Source organism: Protopterus annectens, chromosome 5.part0 (genome assembly GCF_019279795.1).
Source record: "Protopterus annectens isolate FY-2018-M chromosome 5.part0, PAN1.0, whole genome shotgun sequence".
Lineage (NCBI taxonomy): Eukaryota > Metazoa > Chordata > Ceratodontiformes > Protopteridae > Protopterus > Protopterus annectens.
In genome coordinates, this window is record NC_056735.1 from 1,501,064,783 (window position 1) to 1,501,081,703 (window position 16,921).

The window sequence follows — 16,921 nt, forward strand, 5'->3', positions numbered from 1 at the left end:
AGCATAGTCCTTCCCCTTTCTGGTTGGCCGCACCCTTCCCATTTACCCCACCCATTCAGCTGTCTCCTGCAGCCCCCCGCCTTTGATTTGAAGTCACCAACCACCACTGCCGTTAATACAGGTGTCCCACAAGGCCCCTTACTTTGCCCTCTACTTTCTAACATATTTATAAATGATCTAATTACATCCTCCCAACAAGCTACACTTATACACTATGCAGATGACGCAACTGTCATTTGCTCATGTAGTAGTCCTTCTTAGTTACAATCTATCACTCAGCAGGCTTTTAACTCTATTGAAAACTGGCTCAGTGACAATTAGCTTTTCTAAATCCAAATAAAACAAACTGCTTTTTTTATTCCCTAATCCCAAAACACACAGAAAAGACTCCTTCAAAATATTCTCTCAAGAATACTGAAATTGAAGTTGTACCTCACACAAAGTTACTTGGTGTCATAATAGGTGATCAACTGAAACTTGCTCTTCATATTCAAAAATACATAAAAACAACACACCAAAAATTGTGCATGCTGTATAGATCAATAATATTCCTTACCAACTCCTCAAGAGTTACTCTAGCCATTACATACCTCCTTCTGTCACTACTATATGCCTCATCCATTTTCACCAAATTTCAAATCTCCCTAAGATCAAAACTTGAGCTTTTCTGTAACAAAGTAGCTAGATTTATAGCTAGTGTCATACAACTCCCACCACTGATCAGCCCTCAGATATTTAAACTGGCATGAGTTACCTCACTACCTGAAGTTCACCCAACTGGGTGGTACACAAATATTCATCCTACCCAACAACCAGCACCATTATTAGACATGACCTCTCTAATTGCCCTTTTTGCTCATCTGAGAAACACCTTGAAATCAATAAACCAAAAACAATCAGTCACTGCCTATATTCCTACTCAGAAGCCACGGTCTGGAACAGTATTCCTACAGATATTAGAGCAATGCCAAGTAGTCACATATTCAATCTCTAAAGACATTTCTCCTTAGCTAACTTCTGGCTCTGTACATGTTTTACACTAGGATGACACTACCCGTTACTTCTTCTTTCTCTTCTTTCTGCCACCTCTCTTCCTTCATCCTTCCTTCTTCCTTCTTTTTCTTGCTCTTCTTTTTCCTCTTTCCTTTCCTCCTTTCTCTTATTAGCCAAAGAACCAGTTATTTCTCCGAAAGCTCCCTACTTTAACTCCATTTCCTAATCCTTTCTCTTAGTCTTTTGCCCATATTTAAAATGCATAATATCTTTACTACTGGTTACCATTATTGACTGTACTTTATTAGGTGTTCATTATCCTATGATTGTTGTTTAATATTCACTGTATGATGTTCTGATCTGACTTCACTAATTCTGTATGTTGATTTAACTATTTGTTATTGCACTTCCTGTAATAATATTATGTGGTTTATTCATTGAACTATGTATGTTGGAACTTTTCTCCACAGGCCTCTGCTGAAAATGGGATTCATGTCCAGAAGGACTTTCCCAGTAAACAAATGTCAAATAAATTAATAAAAAATAAATAAATGTCAACGCCTAGCCTGTTACCTCTGTTTCATTCTCAGGTAAGCATAAATCATAACTATCCTGTTCCATTCCATCATTTACTTCACCCATTTTCTTAGCAAAGAAACAAAGTAATTATAATTTTAGCTAGTTACGAAAACAAAATTGCCACTGACTCTAAAGACAACCACAAAACATTCTATAGCTATGTCAAGAATCTCAATGGGAACACTCAGATCTGCTCTGAGTTACAGCACAATGGCACTAAATATACAAAACCTACTGATATTGCCAACATCCTAGCAGATAGGTTCAGTGCTAACTTTACCCCCATCTCATCCCCTAGAGGGTGAATCTCTATACCGGAAGAATGCAAAGTTCCTATAATCACGGCTACACAGGTAAAAAACACACTCTCCAAAGCCAAGAACACAGCATCCATGGGACCTGACAATATCCCAGGCTGCATTCTACACAAACTACAGAATGTACTGGCACCCTACCTAAGTACCATGTTCAATCATAGCCTCACCTCAGGCTTTGTACCCACTGAATGGCACACCACAACGGTTATCCCACTCCACAAAGGGGGAGCCACGATGGACCCCGGGAACTACCGCCCGATTAGCCTGACAAGCCTGGTCTGCAAGGCCATGGAAAGTATCATCGTGGAACTCATAAACAAAGACATTGGTAATCTCCAAACTCTGGACCCTACCCAGTTTGGATTTGTAAAAGGCAGATCATGTCTCCTAAACCTGATTGACTTCTTTGAAGCAGTCGCCAAAGCCATAGATGAGGGTAAAATGGTTCACACAGCTTATCTAGATCTCGCCAAGGCTTTCAACACCATCCCCCACTCTGGAATTATAGATAAGCTCACTAAACTAGGTATAAATCCCTATGTCACAAGATGGATTGCCAACTGGCTCACGGACAGAACCTACACTGTGAAAGTAGCGGATTCCAAATCCGACTTCAGACCAGTGACAAGTGGAGTACCACAGGGTTCAGTCCTGGGTCCTCTCCTGTTTGGTATCTACTTCTCTGAAGTGCAGGCTAACACAGAAGGTCTTTGGCTAACAAAGTTTGCAGATGACTGCAAACTAGGAGCCATAATCGAAACTCCTAACGATGTGGACAAACTACAAAAGGGCCTCACTGAGACAGATACCTGGTGTCGAAGCCATGGCCTGAAGTTCAATACCAAAAAGTGTATTGTCATCCCCTTTGGTAAAAACTCTGTACCCATGAACTACCACATAGCTGGTAGTCTGCTTAATGTCAAAAATGTGATAAGAGACCTTGGGACACAGGTGGACAGCAGTCTCTCCTTTGATAATCACATCGCCACAGTGGTCAGGAAATCCTTCTACATGGCTCATCTCATCACAAAAGGATTCTCATCCAGAAAAAAAGAGGTCATTGTTCCCCTCTACTCATCACTCATTAGACCCATTATAGAGTGCAACGCCCCTTTTGGTATGTACCTCACAAGACATCTACAACAACTGGAAAGACCACAGAAATACCTCACAAAGAGGTTTACTGGCCTCAAACAGATGCCCTATGCAGACCGTCTCAAAAAACTACAGCTTTACTCCATCGCATATCGCCTACTCGGGGGCAATCTCTGCCTGACATACAAAGCTATGTCAAACCCAGAGCTGTTGGACATGCTCCACTTAAAGAAATCCCAATCCCTCAGAGCTACACGCTCTAGGGACCTAAACCTTGTCACCACAATAAACAGAACATGCTGGAGGGATAGATTCTTGTCCCAGAGACTTCCCATACTCTGGAACATACTACCTATCTATGTCAAACAGAGCTCCTCATTAGCACTCTTCAAGAAAAATCTTGATGATTGGATGGGAAATGGGAAATTCACCCCAGGGATCACTTCTGTGGCTCTGCTTGACAGGGGCACAGGAAAATAATTTTCTTGGGTGGCGAAAGCCAGGGTACATTTTTTGGCTAGGCTTATATAGGCCCTAGGGCCAATAGCCTAGTACCTACCTATGAACCTATGAACCTATAAAATTTTAAGTGATCTGGGTCCCTTGTGCAATGGTCATCAGCTTCCATCACCTCATTTAGCCTCAACTGACAAAGATGTGTCTGTCTTCTCAAGACAAGAATAGATTTTAAAAATAATTTGATGCATTGACATATTCCTCTTCATTTCAACAATAATTGTGCTCAGTTGCTTTACTCAAAAATTTCTTTTTTTTACTGTTTGTTTTCTTCCTGCTCTGTGAAAGAGGTTTGGAACACACTGCTGTGTCTTGACTATTCATGTTTTATTTTATATATTTTGTTTACTCATTAAATGGTTAAGCCGTCTGTAAAAAAAATATTCCTTTTTGTGAGTGACAGAGGAACACTCTCTGATAAGTGACTTGCTTGGGATCAAACAATAAAGAAATGTAGCCTGGGGGAATCAAACCTTGGACTAGGAGAAGAAACTTGTTCACAGCTTACAGTTACGGCTGTTAAATAAATGTCTTTCTGTTATACCAGCACCAAGAACAGTTTAGTGATGTCATCAAAAAATAGCACTTATTTATTAGGAATATCAACCTTCAGATTACTTTTCCATCTGGTAGTACTTCTCAACCTTAAAAGAATACTTTAGTGCTCACTAAATATGCCTGTACAAAAGATTTTCAGTGATCATGTGAAGGGGATGTTTATGAACTTTTTCAACAGAATAATACAGATATGTTTTTTTTATTAATTTAACATCAGCAGACTTAATGATAGCATACAGATGAAGAAAGCTGATAAGGGTGGTGGGAAAGTGTTAATGAGCAGGAATATATAGGAATGGAAAAGTTAATAGATGGCACTAACACCTCTGTTAATATTACAGACATGAGCTGAACAGAGTAATTTCAAAAGTAAAAGTCACCCTTTATGAACTTGATATGAATGGTTTACTTAAGTCTGATTTACTGGAATACTTTTAGTTGTACCAGTTTTCTATGGTTTACTCAAAACACAGAAACCACCAATGTGTTTTATTGTATCTGGAAAAGGATGGCTCATGGAATTCTTTCCATTTATAAGGAAATGACACTCAGATCTTTTTGCAGCACCAAAACAAAGTTTTAAACGACATTGAACAGTTTTCAATAGTGTATACGAATGCCAGAAACAGAATAAGATTAAGCCTTTTTGTTAGCAACATTGGATATATACACATTATTGGAAACATGCTTATTATTATATGTGAATCCTAATGATTATTGATTATGTATTTAGCAGCAGCATACAGTGATATATCGAATTTTAAAATTAATTTCACTTGTTCAGTAATTGAACTTATTTTGTAGAGCAGTGTATTTACATTCAATGACATCCTGCAGAAAGTGTGTGTTGCTATAGGCAGAGCTTGTGCAAACAGCAAAGCCAATCAATTTCTTGTGTAATGGGAGGAAATGTTTGCTTTCTCTGATAACCAGTTTAAGGGAGATTTTTGTTCTACTTTAGATTTGCTTATGACATTTTCCTTACTGGGGTGCACATTTGTTATATGAATATGTGGACATTTTGAACAGCAGTACTGAGTTATTAAAGTTTGAGATGCGTCGTGCAGATAAGTGCACTGAATTTTTTAGACATATGGTAGGTTCTTAGTAATGGTAGTGATGGTGACGTTAGTGTATTTAAGAAATGTTGGGAAAGCAAGGCATGCATCAGTTGCGCAGTATGCATTCTCCTCATGTTTATATAAGAACAAAGCCCAAAGTCAAATGTTACATGCTGTCTTGTTTAACCAGATGCGACGTGATGTGACAAAAGATTTACTAGTTTGTGGTTGTAGAATTTCAGAACTAGAAACCAGAGTCAATAAAGCAGAAGGTAATCCTTAAAAGGGAAATGGCTACACTGCCGTTTTTTTCAAATCTGATGTACAGATACATCAGATAGCTGAGATACTGAGAGTACCATTAGCATATACTAGGAGATTTGAAGCTACTAATATCATTATCAAGAAACACTGGGGGATCTTACTAATAAATACTGATATCACAGATATTATAGGACACTCACCTAAATTTACATTTAAAAAACGGAAAAAAAATGAATGAGCATTTAGGTTATAGAAATGCATTATACGATATCGTTTCATAGTGTTTTGGGTCACGTCTATTTAATTGAAGCCACTGCAAATATATACAAATGAATTAACAACATTTATACATCCTGTTACAACTTACAGGTAAATCAGGATCTATGCACTATTAAAATAGTTAATTTAGCTAATTGTGTCTGCTCTCAACCATTATATGCTGGGAAGATAAATTGGTTGCTAAGGAAGTCATGAATGAATTTTTACATGATAGAAAAAACATTGCGAGAACATATGTGACATGAAATATTTGCAGGGGATGCTCATGAATTTAGTTTTTCAGATAATTAAAGACACAAGGGGAAGAGGCAGTTTGAATGTAACTGAATCTTTTGAATACAGATGGATTATTGAATTTCAATACAGTGAACACGTTTGGCGTGAGCAATAGTTACCATATTAAACCTGTTTTGAAATCTAGACCTTTAAGCCAATGAATTTGTTAACCGTAATTAGTATTTATTCTCTTTGGACCAGGCTCCCAAAAATTCACAAAAGACAGCAAAGTGCTCTGAGGTCTGTGCAAGATTTGTGGGAAACACAATAATATGTGAATGTATCTCAGTTTCAGAAGTGTATCTCAGTCAAAGCAGCCACAACAGATAAACATAATACCAGCACAGCTACAGTCACCTTCAAAAATTATATGCTGATAAAAAATGTCCAATAAATCAGCTTATTCCTAGTAGCAAAGTGCATGTTTGACAATTATACAAAACTAATCGAACACGTTTATAATTAGTGAGAAACACTGGCAGAATGTAAAGGTACATCTGCAATATTCCTGTGAAAATTATCAATACACACGATATTGTGAATTCTATCACAAAACACAAAATTATGAATGATATGTTCGAAACTGATCCAGTCGAACAATGACAACACTGAAAAATAACGTCGAAATTTTAGAACACTGTAAGACCGGAATGTTGAAAATGGGAATGTCGATTCGACATTTTCAACATTACAGTCTTCCACCTAACGGACTCAGCTTCAATGTGGTAGTTGGCATTGATTTTATATTCTGAAGAAGTCATAAGTTCCAGGACAAACGCACTTAATAGTTTGTTTTGTTTGGAAGTGATCTTGGACCAGTCTGGAGTTTTTTGCAAGTGAAGCCAGCCTCGTTCAGTTGTGTTTGAGTTGATTTTTACTTTTATTTTTGTTACCTGCATGTCTATAACACTGTCAGCATAAATAACAGTATATAGAGTTCACATGACACAATGGTGATACTAGCAGCAACATATTTGAACATGTGTCACAATGTAGTCAAATTATATAGCCTTATAAGATCTGGGCTGTGAAGTGTGCATCAGAATGTACTTATTACAGGCATGACTGTAGTATGAGATGTTTACACAAAAATGCATGTATTAAGGAAAAACTACTGACTAGGAATATACCACTGTGGCTGCATGACATGACTGGAACATATAGACCATACTTATGGACTTGAGAGCCCTCATTGATAGGGTCAAACAACATAAATGATCTTCCTCTCTCTCATAACCTTCTAGAATAAGTTTATCCCCAAAAAGAGACATCATTCAGCACATGTTGCCCCTGTCAGTGAGAGACACAGGTGGAACCCTTGGGACAAATTTATGGTTTCCCATCCACTCATCAAGGTTGCGTTTGAAGAGGGTCAGCAAGTTGCTCTGTTTGACGTGTATGGGAAGCCTATTTCAGAGACGGGGCAGCCTTTGGGAGACAAATCTGTCTCTCCAACAGGTTTTGCTGATGTCGCATATTAGATTTGGGCCTTTTGAGTGGGTAGTGCGTGAGGAGTTAGACTTTATGGGTATGGAGCATCTCTAGTAGGGCAGGGTCTGAGATTGCCTTGTAGGCGAGACACAGATCACCCTTGAGCAATCCACATGATACCATGAAGAGAGATAGTGATTTGAGCCTGTCAGCATAGGACAGGTGTTGGAGGCCATGCATTTGTTTTGTGACATATTACAGTGGCCTTCCCAGCTGGTGCAGATGTTTGGAGAGGTACAACCTAAACGGGGGATTGTACACAATTATTGGTCCAATGATGGAGGAATATAGAGAGGTAATAACCTCCTTTTTTCTGGATGCAATCCCTTTACTTATGAGATAAACCAAGTAAAAGGCTTCTCTAACCATTGCCACTACATGATGATCTAATGTGAGGTTTTTATCAATCTGAGTGTCCAGGTCTCTCACCACAGATTGTGTGCTTAGGGGTTTGCTGTTGATGTGAAGAAGTAACAACAGAAGAAAATAATTAGATTAATGTTTTGTATATTGCTTACTTAAAAGATTATATTGCTGTGTGCTAGTATTGCTTCTGTGCGAATGTAAGACACATCTAAAGGTAACAGAAATTGCTTTTTATTTTTTGTTAGCTGAAGCAGCACCTGTACCACCTTAGATGTGTACTGACTGTAACCCTACCCCTTACGCCAACCATACACATTAGAATACTAGCCACCCTTTCCCAAACAGTACCACTGAATCAGATGAATCACAGACATGCATACAGACATACACCACCACACACAAACACACACACACACACACACACTCACACACACACACACACACACACACACACACACACACACACACACACACACACACACACACACATAGACTCAATCCAGATACTGGGATTTTTGTTACAAATGAAAGTTTCAGCCTTAATTCCCAGTGCCATGTACCTTACATATATTTTATATTCATCTCTTCAACAAATGCTGCCTTTCATCATCCAAGCACTCGACCAGTTATGTCATTAAAAAATTTATAGGCAAACATATACATATGATGAAATACTATGGGCAGGATTCACGAAGGCTTGCACGGAGTGTAAGAGACGTGCAACACTCCATGCAAGCCTCGTGATCCAGGAACAGCCCTAAACTCCGTGTAAGAGACCAGCTAAAACGTCTCTTACACAGACTGGGCGTGGACATGCTAAATACCTCACTTGCATCCGAAAGGTATGCAAATGAGGTATATTAGCGATCCACGAAGCAGAAACCAGTCCGTGTAGGAGACATTTTAGCTGCAGAAATGTACTCAGTTGACAACTAAGTACATTTCTGCAAAATCCACAACGGAGTGATGTCAGCTCCAAAAAAAGGTTGCATATGATTCAGGCAGCATGCCAATGGCCAAATATGTGGCCATTGGCAAGACAACCCGATGCAAAAATATTAAAAATATAATTTTTTTTTTTCGGCAATCGCCGATGTTTAAACCCAGCGCAGCCCCGCGCAAACGGGCTGCACTGTATAAAACCATAAAAAAGAAGGTTATAAACCCACAAATGTGGGTTTCATGCAATACATGGAATGACAATGCAGGGACCAGCAGACCAAAACCAACATGGCCACTGTGTAGTGGTTGCTAAGGGGGGAAGCTGAGTCTAAGACATGTAACTAAGCATTAGTAGGCAATCTCATGTAAATGAGGGTTTGGATACTGAATCTCACAGTCACATACCAAATGAGCACAGCCTGAGTAGTGTAAGAGATACAAAAGGGGGAGGAATAGAGTAGGAGATAGGTGACATCACAGGGGGGAATGGTAGAAAGAAATGCAGTTCATTGGAGGCCAGTATAACATGACAGATGACAGGCACAGATCATGGAAAGAGGTGTGCCACTAGATAAGTCATGGAAAGTCAAGAAATGGAAGGCGTACACTGTTACCTACACCAATGTTTTTTGCTGGCCGTGCATGCGCACGTGTGCGCGCCATGAAGTGCGAGTAAGGCAGTGTGCGCGCGTGTAAGGCAGTGTGAGCATGTGGGAGCGTGTTGGGAGATGTTTAACACTGTTTGCGCAGGTGTGCACGCGTGTAAGGCAGTCTGAGTATGTTGGAGGCTGTTGGCAGATGTGTAACAGTGTTTGCGTGGGTGTGCGCGCGTTTAAACCCGAATGAGTAGATTCTTAACCGTGTAAGCACGTGTGCGCGCGTGTAAGCCACTGTGAGCGTGTTTCAGATAGTATGCAAGTTGCTCCCCCTGAGGAAACAGAGAGGAAAAAGGAAGCAACAGAATTAATAGGAAGCTAGCAGGGATAACTGCTGAAGCTAGCAGGTGAAAACAATTAGAAGCAGGCAATTACACAGGCAGAATAGTAGCCCAGCCCAGCACTTAAAACTCTGCAAACAGTAGTGCAGGATGTTTCCATTAAAAGACACTGCAAGACAGGAGTAAGCTAATAGAAGTGAAAACTGAAAAAGCTGAACTCAGAGCAGAAATGTTAGGGGCTGCCATAGCTGTCATAATGAGACATTGGCGACTTGCTGAGGGTGGTGACAATGCAGATGGTGCCAGACAACCCACAGTGAGGAGACGGAAAAGAGTGTACAGGCCCAGGGTCACCTACCACGGGTTACATGAGCTGGAGATAGTAGAGCGCTATAGAGTGGACAGAGAGCTCCTGCAGCAGATTGTTGAGCTGTGCAGGCCACGCCTCACACACAGAACCAACAGAGGGGAACCCATCCCAGTGGAAACCAAGGTATGTGTTGGCCTAAGAATACTAGCAACAGGTACCTTCCGGAGACCAACTGGCGATATGATGGGGATATCACAGGCATCAGCCTCCAGGGTACTACATCAGTTCCTGGATGCCATGTCAGCACATGTCGGTGATCATGTATATTTCCCCAATGCCCGTGAGGTATTGGCCAGCAATATGCGTCTCTTCCAGCAAATAGCGGAATACCCTGAGGTACTGGGTGCTATAGACTGCACGCACATACGCATCAAAGCACCAGCAGGTGAGCGGGGTAGGGCCTACATTAACCGCAAGGGCTTCCCCTCCATCAACTGCCAGGTTGTGTGCGATGCCCAGTGCATAATAATGAATGTGTGTGCTGGCTGCCCTGGGAGTTATCACAATTCCCACATCTGGCATTTGACGCAGCTGTACCAGACATTTGCCAATGGGGACATCCCACACGGACACCTAGTGGGGGATGCAGGTTATGCACTGGAGCCGTGGCTGATGACACCCATCAGAAACGCACACACACCTGAACAGGAACGCCATAATGAGGCACACGCACAAACACGTAATGTGATAGAGCGTGTGTTTGGGCTGCTCAAGTCACGGTTCCGGTGTCTGGACACATCTGGTGGAGCCTTGCAGAACACACCAACTACATGTACCCAAATTGTCATGGTATGCGCTATGCTACATAATATGATCTTGCGAAAACAGCTGCAGCAGGACCAGCATAGGGCCGGGCCAAACAGCCCCCCACCATTGCCAAGGCCATCACAGGCAGAGCGTGACTCGGAGGAGGAACAACCTGAGCCTGCCCCAGTAGGCAGAAGGAGGCATGCCCAGTATGCCCTGGCCTTGGCAAAGAGGCAACGCATAGCACATACACTGGCACAGTAGGAACCCTGGGAATGATACCCCTCTCTGACTCACTCATATAGTAACAGGGATGCCTATCATGACACAACCTGCTCTCAAACTTGTACAGGGAGTGTAGTATATGCATCCGACAGAGGCAGCCCTGCAGCACCACCTGAGGCATGATTGCCATGTGTCAAGCAATGTAACACCATCTAGTATATGCAAACATGAAGACCCTGCCTAACATCTCACCCTCACCAAGCATGATGCCACACTATGAAGACAAGAAGATCAAGTACAATAATTGGCTGAAGTAATGCAGTCAGTCAAAGGGGAGCCAATGTGTCACAGGCTGGGAAGATATGCAGAGTTTGACATGATGCAGCACCTGCTAGGGCTGGCATGCACCTAGCATGCCATGCCCCATGGATACTGGCAAAGGCTGTCAGTACCCACAACATGCCCTGAATAGGTAAGTCTCAAAACACAAACCCAACCTCATAGCTTCTACAAGGGATAGGAACCTAGATGTAATACTACCCCATGACAGATGTACAAACAGCAAGATGTGTGCAGTGTAAATGCACACAGTAAGGAGAATGTAGATACCAGTCCTGTAATAGAGAACTGGGCAAGGCTCACAGCACCACCCTAACACTACCAGGTCACACCTCATACTGTGCTGTACAGCCGCAAAACATGGAACAAGCTACAAAAGGAAGGTGACTAGCAAGAAATGGCAAGGATAACCACACCCCCATGTTGGTACCACAACAAGAAGCAGCATGGAATAGCCATGGTCAAATACCAATGGCTAAAACTGCCTCACAGTAGATAGCCTGCTGCAGACCACTGTCCTAATACCAGGAACATCACCTGACCTATGTCGGAATACATGAATATATCAAGTCCCCCAAACCACATTATATTGCTCGACTGAAAATACCCAGACATACACCGGTAGCATCGTACTAGCACCAACACAGTAGGGGAAATTACCCAGATTCCATAAACCAAAATGCCCAGGAACAATGTACTACCCCCACAAGAGGGGTAAGCATACTGGATGTGATAATCAGCAACATGTGTACTGGATGGCAAGATGAGAAGTGTACCCCTCACTGGTAAGACCAGACCATAGAGTAAGCACACTGGAAATACACACCCTGACCCCAGTCCCTGGCCAGAATACCACAGTGAAAAACATGTGTAAAGTATAGGTTGCAGCCCTCAAAACCGATGTTGAATCCACAAAAGGCCCTGTGCAAGTGCAGATTATGGGACACACCACAGAACATGTTATACAGGCATTCCATGAACACAGCCAGGAATGCTTGGAGTATGCAATCACAAATAACAACAACACACAATGCCATACACGCAGACATCTGGCATGCTGGGCTCCAGCCATTACCAAACCATGCAAGAGAATGAGGAAGATACCACATGATAGAGCAAACATAAAAAGGGAAGTAATCACTGACCAGTAGTATGGCAACAACATATGTCCACACATACAATCCACTAAGTCCTGCCACAACAAGTATAACCTATGAATCCAGAGGCAATGTGATGCCAGTACCAAGTACACAGACAACCACAACACCCCCAAATAAATACAAACATATGTGATAGATGCATCCATGTATCCAAAGCAGAGGTTGAGCTCCAACAAGCCAGTACTGTCAACACTAGTTAGGAGGAGAAGGTAACCACATACACCACGAACCCAGTCCCACATAGACCTACCACAACTGTAAACCAAACACATAAACACAGACAAATATTCCCGGAGGCCTCAATTACAAACACACCACACCAACAGACGCCTCCAAAGTAGATCACAAGCAACCACAACCTTCAAACATAGCACATGCAACGAATAGTACGCAAAGCTGGTGTGCCAAACAGTCACAGGCCCGAAGGAGAAACAAATGCCTGATACAGTCGTAATAGGTGTCTGTATAGGCAGAAACACAGCTGTCCCACTCACCAGACTGAACAAGGGAAAGGGTAGAGTAAGCTGCTTGTAGGTAGCCACAAAATGCCACGTAACACAAGTACGCAGGTCACCCTAAAGCAAGCAGAAATATGATGCACTCAATGTCCATGCTGGTGTGAATTACCTGAGATGTACCTCCCTGGTCAACAACAAATGAGCCATGGATGGTCCCTCCGAGTATGTACCCCAGGGCGGGATGACACTGGCTGTGTGCAGCATCCAACCCTCACCAAGAATGATGCCACAGTACAAACACAGAATGCTCATGTTTAACAGCTGGCACAGTTACAGCTGTCAGTCCAAGAGGGTGTAATGTGTGTCCGCTGGAGATGTCAAGCATGACAAGCCATGCTGCTGTCACAGGGTGGCTGTCAGCTGTTACCCGTGTGCATCTGGATACTGGATAAGGTCTTTGCCGCCTCCATAGAGCCGTATGTAGGCAAGGCCAAAAAGACTACCCACCACCCTAGAAAACATAAGTGGTAGGAAACATAAGGGTAATGCTGCCCAATGCCAGATGTGTAAACTGCAATATGCATGCCCCTGAGGCACTTCCCATTATGGAGAACATTGATGCCTGTCCAGTGACAGAAGCCTGCTGCAGGCCTAGTGATACCACACCAGCACTACTAGGTTATACCACATACCATGTGTTATGGCCCCAACACCTGCACCAAGACATCAAAGGAGGGGGAGTATCCATATGCAGCACAGACACCCATATAGCCAGGTAACTGACAATGCACAAAGCAGCGGTCACCACCCATGTGCACATAACTGTAGTCAAAACTGCTGTACAGTCTGTAGCATGCGACAGACCACACTCTCACACACAAGAACCCCACCCAGACATCCGAAGACACTGGACAGTATGGATGCCCCACCAAATACCAGACAAGGTACACAAAGTACCACATAGGTGTCAAACCATTATGTATGCAAGGAGTCATCAGGGACCTAGGGACACAGGTCGACATTAATCTGTCATGTGACAGCCAGAATGCCAATGTGGCTATGAAGACTGTTGATACTGGACACCGTATCATGAAAGGATTCACACCAACATCAACAGGGGTCACTGTGCCGCTGTACTGTTCCCTTATCAGACCCATAATCTAGTACAATGACTCATATGGGATGTACCATACGTGACACCTGCAGCGGTTTGGAAGACCTCATAGTTACCCCACCAACAGGATAAAGGGTGCGAAATATATGTCATATGCTGCCTGGCTGTAGACACCCCAGCTGACTGCAGTCACACACTGCCTACACAGAGGCATTGTATGTCTGTTGTACCAGGCCATGTCCAACACAGGAGTAATGGACATGCTACACCACAGGAAATCAAAGCCATTGGAGCTGTGAGAGTCACAGATGTCAACCTCAACACATAATGAAATAAGATGTGCTGGAGGGGCAGATACATAACCCATAGGCTCCCCACACCCAGAAACAGGATCCCAATCCATGGTAGGCAGAGCCCCTCACTGACACCCCTCAACAGGAATATTGCCAAGTGGATGGATGACCGTACATGTATACTGGGGGTCCCCACTGTGTCACGACCAGACAGAGGCACAGTGAAGAACCTCATAAATGGCCATAATTGAACATAGCAAGGGGTGGCAAAAGACACACACACTCTAGCTAGGCTTACCAATGGCCTAGGGTGTCTAGCCTACTATGAACCCATGAACCTATGAAGATACAACACATACAGGACGCTAAGGATAATCACAAGGCTTACCCAACTGATGGTAGGAACCATGTTGGGCATCCACAGATATGCTCCGAATCACACAGATATTACAAACAACATACCAGACACACACACATATTGCTAACATACAACCTGTCAGGTGCAGTGCAAACACCCCCCCCCCCCGAGTGCAAAATACCTATCCCAGCAGATGGTCCCCTGACATTGCAGATGCTGAGGTAACAGCCATCATCTGCAAAGCAGAACACACAGCAGCAAAGGTATGAGATGGTGTCCTGTGCTGAGGCCAACATGGACCCCAAGAGTAATGGAATGCAGAATCACACTACTGGCCAATGTCAGCCTTACCACAGGGTATGTACCCAAAGAGCAGTGTACAACAACAGTGGTCCATCACAACAAAGGTGTTGCCTGAATGGATACTCCAAACTAACACCCCAGGATCCTGACAAGCTTGTTCTGCACATCTATGGAAAGGATCAGTATGTACCACAGACAGAAGGCTAATGTGGACCTACTGATACCGGACCCGACACACTCTGGCTGTTGTAACTGCAGAACTGGCCCCTAAACATGTCTGTCCCATTTGAAGCAGTCATTAAGGTCATTGATGAGGGATATGTGGTCCACACAGCGTAGCTGGACCGTGCACATGCTTCTAGACCATACCATACATGTTCAGTATGGATATGTTCACCAGCTTAAATATACACCCCTATGTCAGTAGAGGGGTTGCAAAGCAGACCAAGGACAGAACTGACATGGTCAGACATGCTGCATCCATGCCAGACTACAAAGCGGATATGAGTGGCATCCCACAAGGCCTGGTCTTGGCCCCCACCCCCGTTCTGTATACATGTCCCATAGGTATAGGCCAACATGGAAGGACTGTGACTGAGCATGTATGCAGAGGAGTACAAACAGCCCACCGTATCCGACCCCCAGCTGACACAAGCAACCCACAAAAGGGCCACCTACAAACAAACAACTGTAGCCATAGCCAAGTCAGCAAGCTAATCACAGAAATGTGTATAGACAACCACTGTGGATATACAGTAAGTGCCCACAAATTATCACACAGGTGTTAACCCATGAGGCACCTAACATGTAATGTGAGACCTGGGTACAAAAGGTGATAAATAACCTGCACTGGACAAACATGTGTCTGTAGTGTTCGCAGAAACATGTACCATATACCCACCCAAACATGAAGGCTGGCAGATGTAGATAAGGGGAACTCACTCTGGCTCTGCAGCCATCCTCCATCAGCATCACAACTGACTACAATAGCCCCTGTGGGATATACCACAGCAGACACCTCCAACAACTGTAAAGTCCACAACAGTACCCCACCAGGGGTAGCAAAGAGCCTGAACAGATGCCATGTGTTGCCTGAGTAAACAAACTGCAGCCCCACACACTGCCATCCTTCCTGGCTACAGGAAAGCTGTGCCTGATGTATGATGCCATGTCCAACCTGGAATGAATGAACATGTTGCCCCTTGTACAATCTGAATGGCAGTGAGCTATGCACATGAGAGACCTGAACCCCAGCACTGACATACATAGGACAAGCTGTACAGAATGATCCATAACACAGAAGGCACCCCCACACTGCAGTAAACTCCTGGTACAGGTCAGCCAGAGTGCCACATATCGACACCCCTCAAGAGGCATCCTGATGAGTGTATGGGAGATGGTAGGCTACCCTGGGTATCACTGTTATGTCAGAGGTAGACAGAGGCACAGTATACCAACCATGACATATGTAATGGCAAACTCCAGTTACAATGTGTGTCGAAGGACAAACACACCCTGTGACTACCATCAGCAATGGCCTACAGAACATCGCTAGTGTTTGCCAATGTCCACCCATGTTGTGGAATACACTAGCAATGTTGGACGAGCCTGGTGTAGGTAGTCCATATCTGAACATATTGCAACATGGTCATATGTGCACAACTGGCCCCTACACAGTCTGTCGTGCTTACTATGAAGATGTCAAGCAGTGATAGGACTAAAGCCCAGGATACTGTCCACTACAGTGAAATACCGAACCAGTACACTATACGGTACTACAGTGTTAGGTCATTATGAAAGTATGTTGAGAACTGTCTGCAAAGTATCCCATGCAATTCCTGCAGGCACAGTATAATCCCTGTTGTGGCAGACACGAAGCA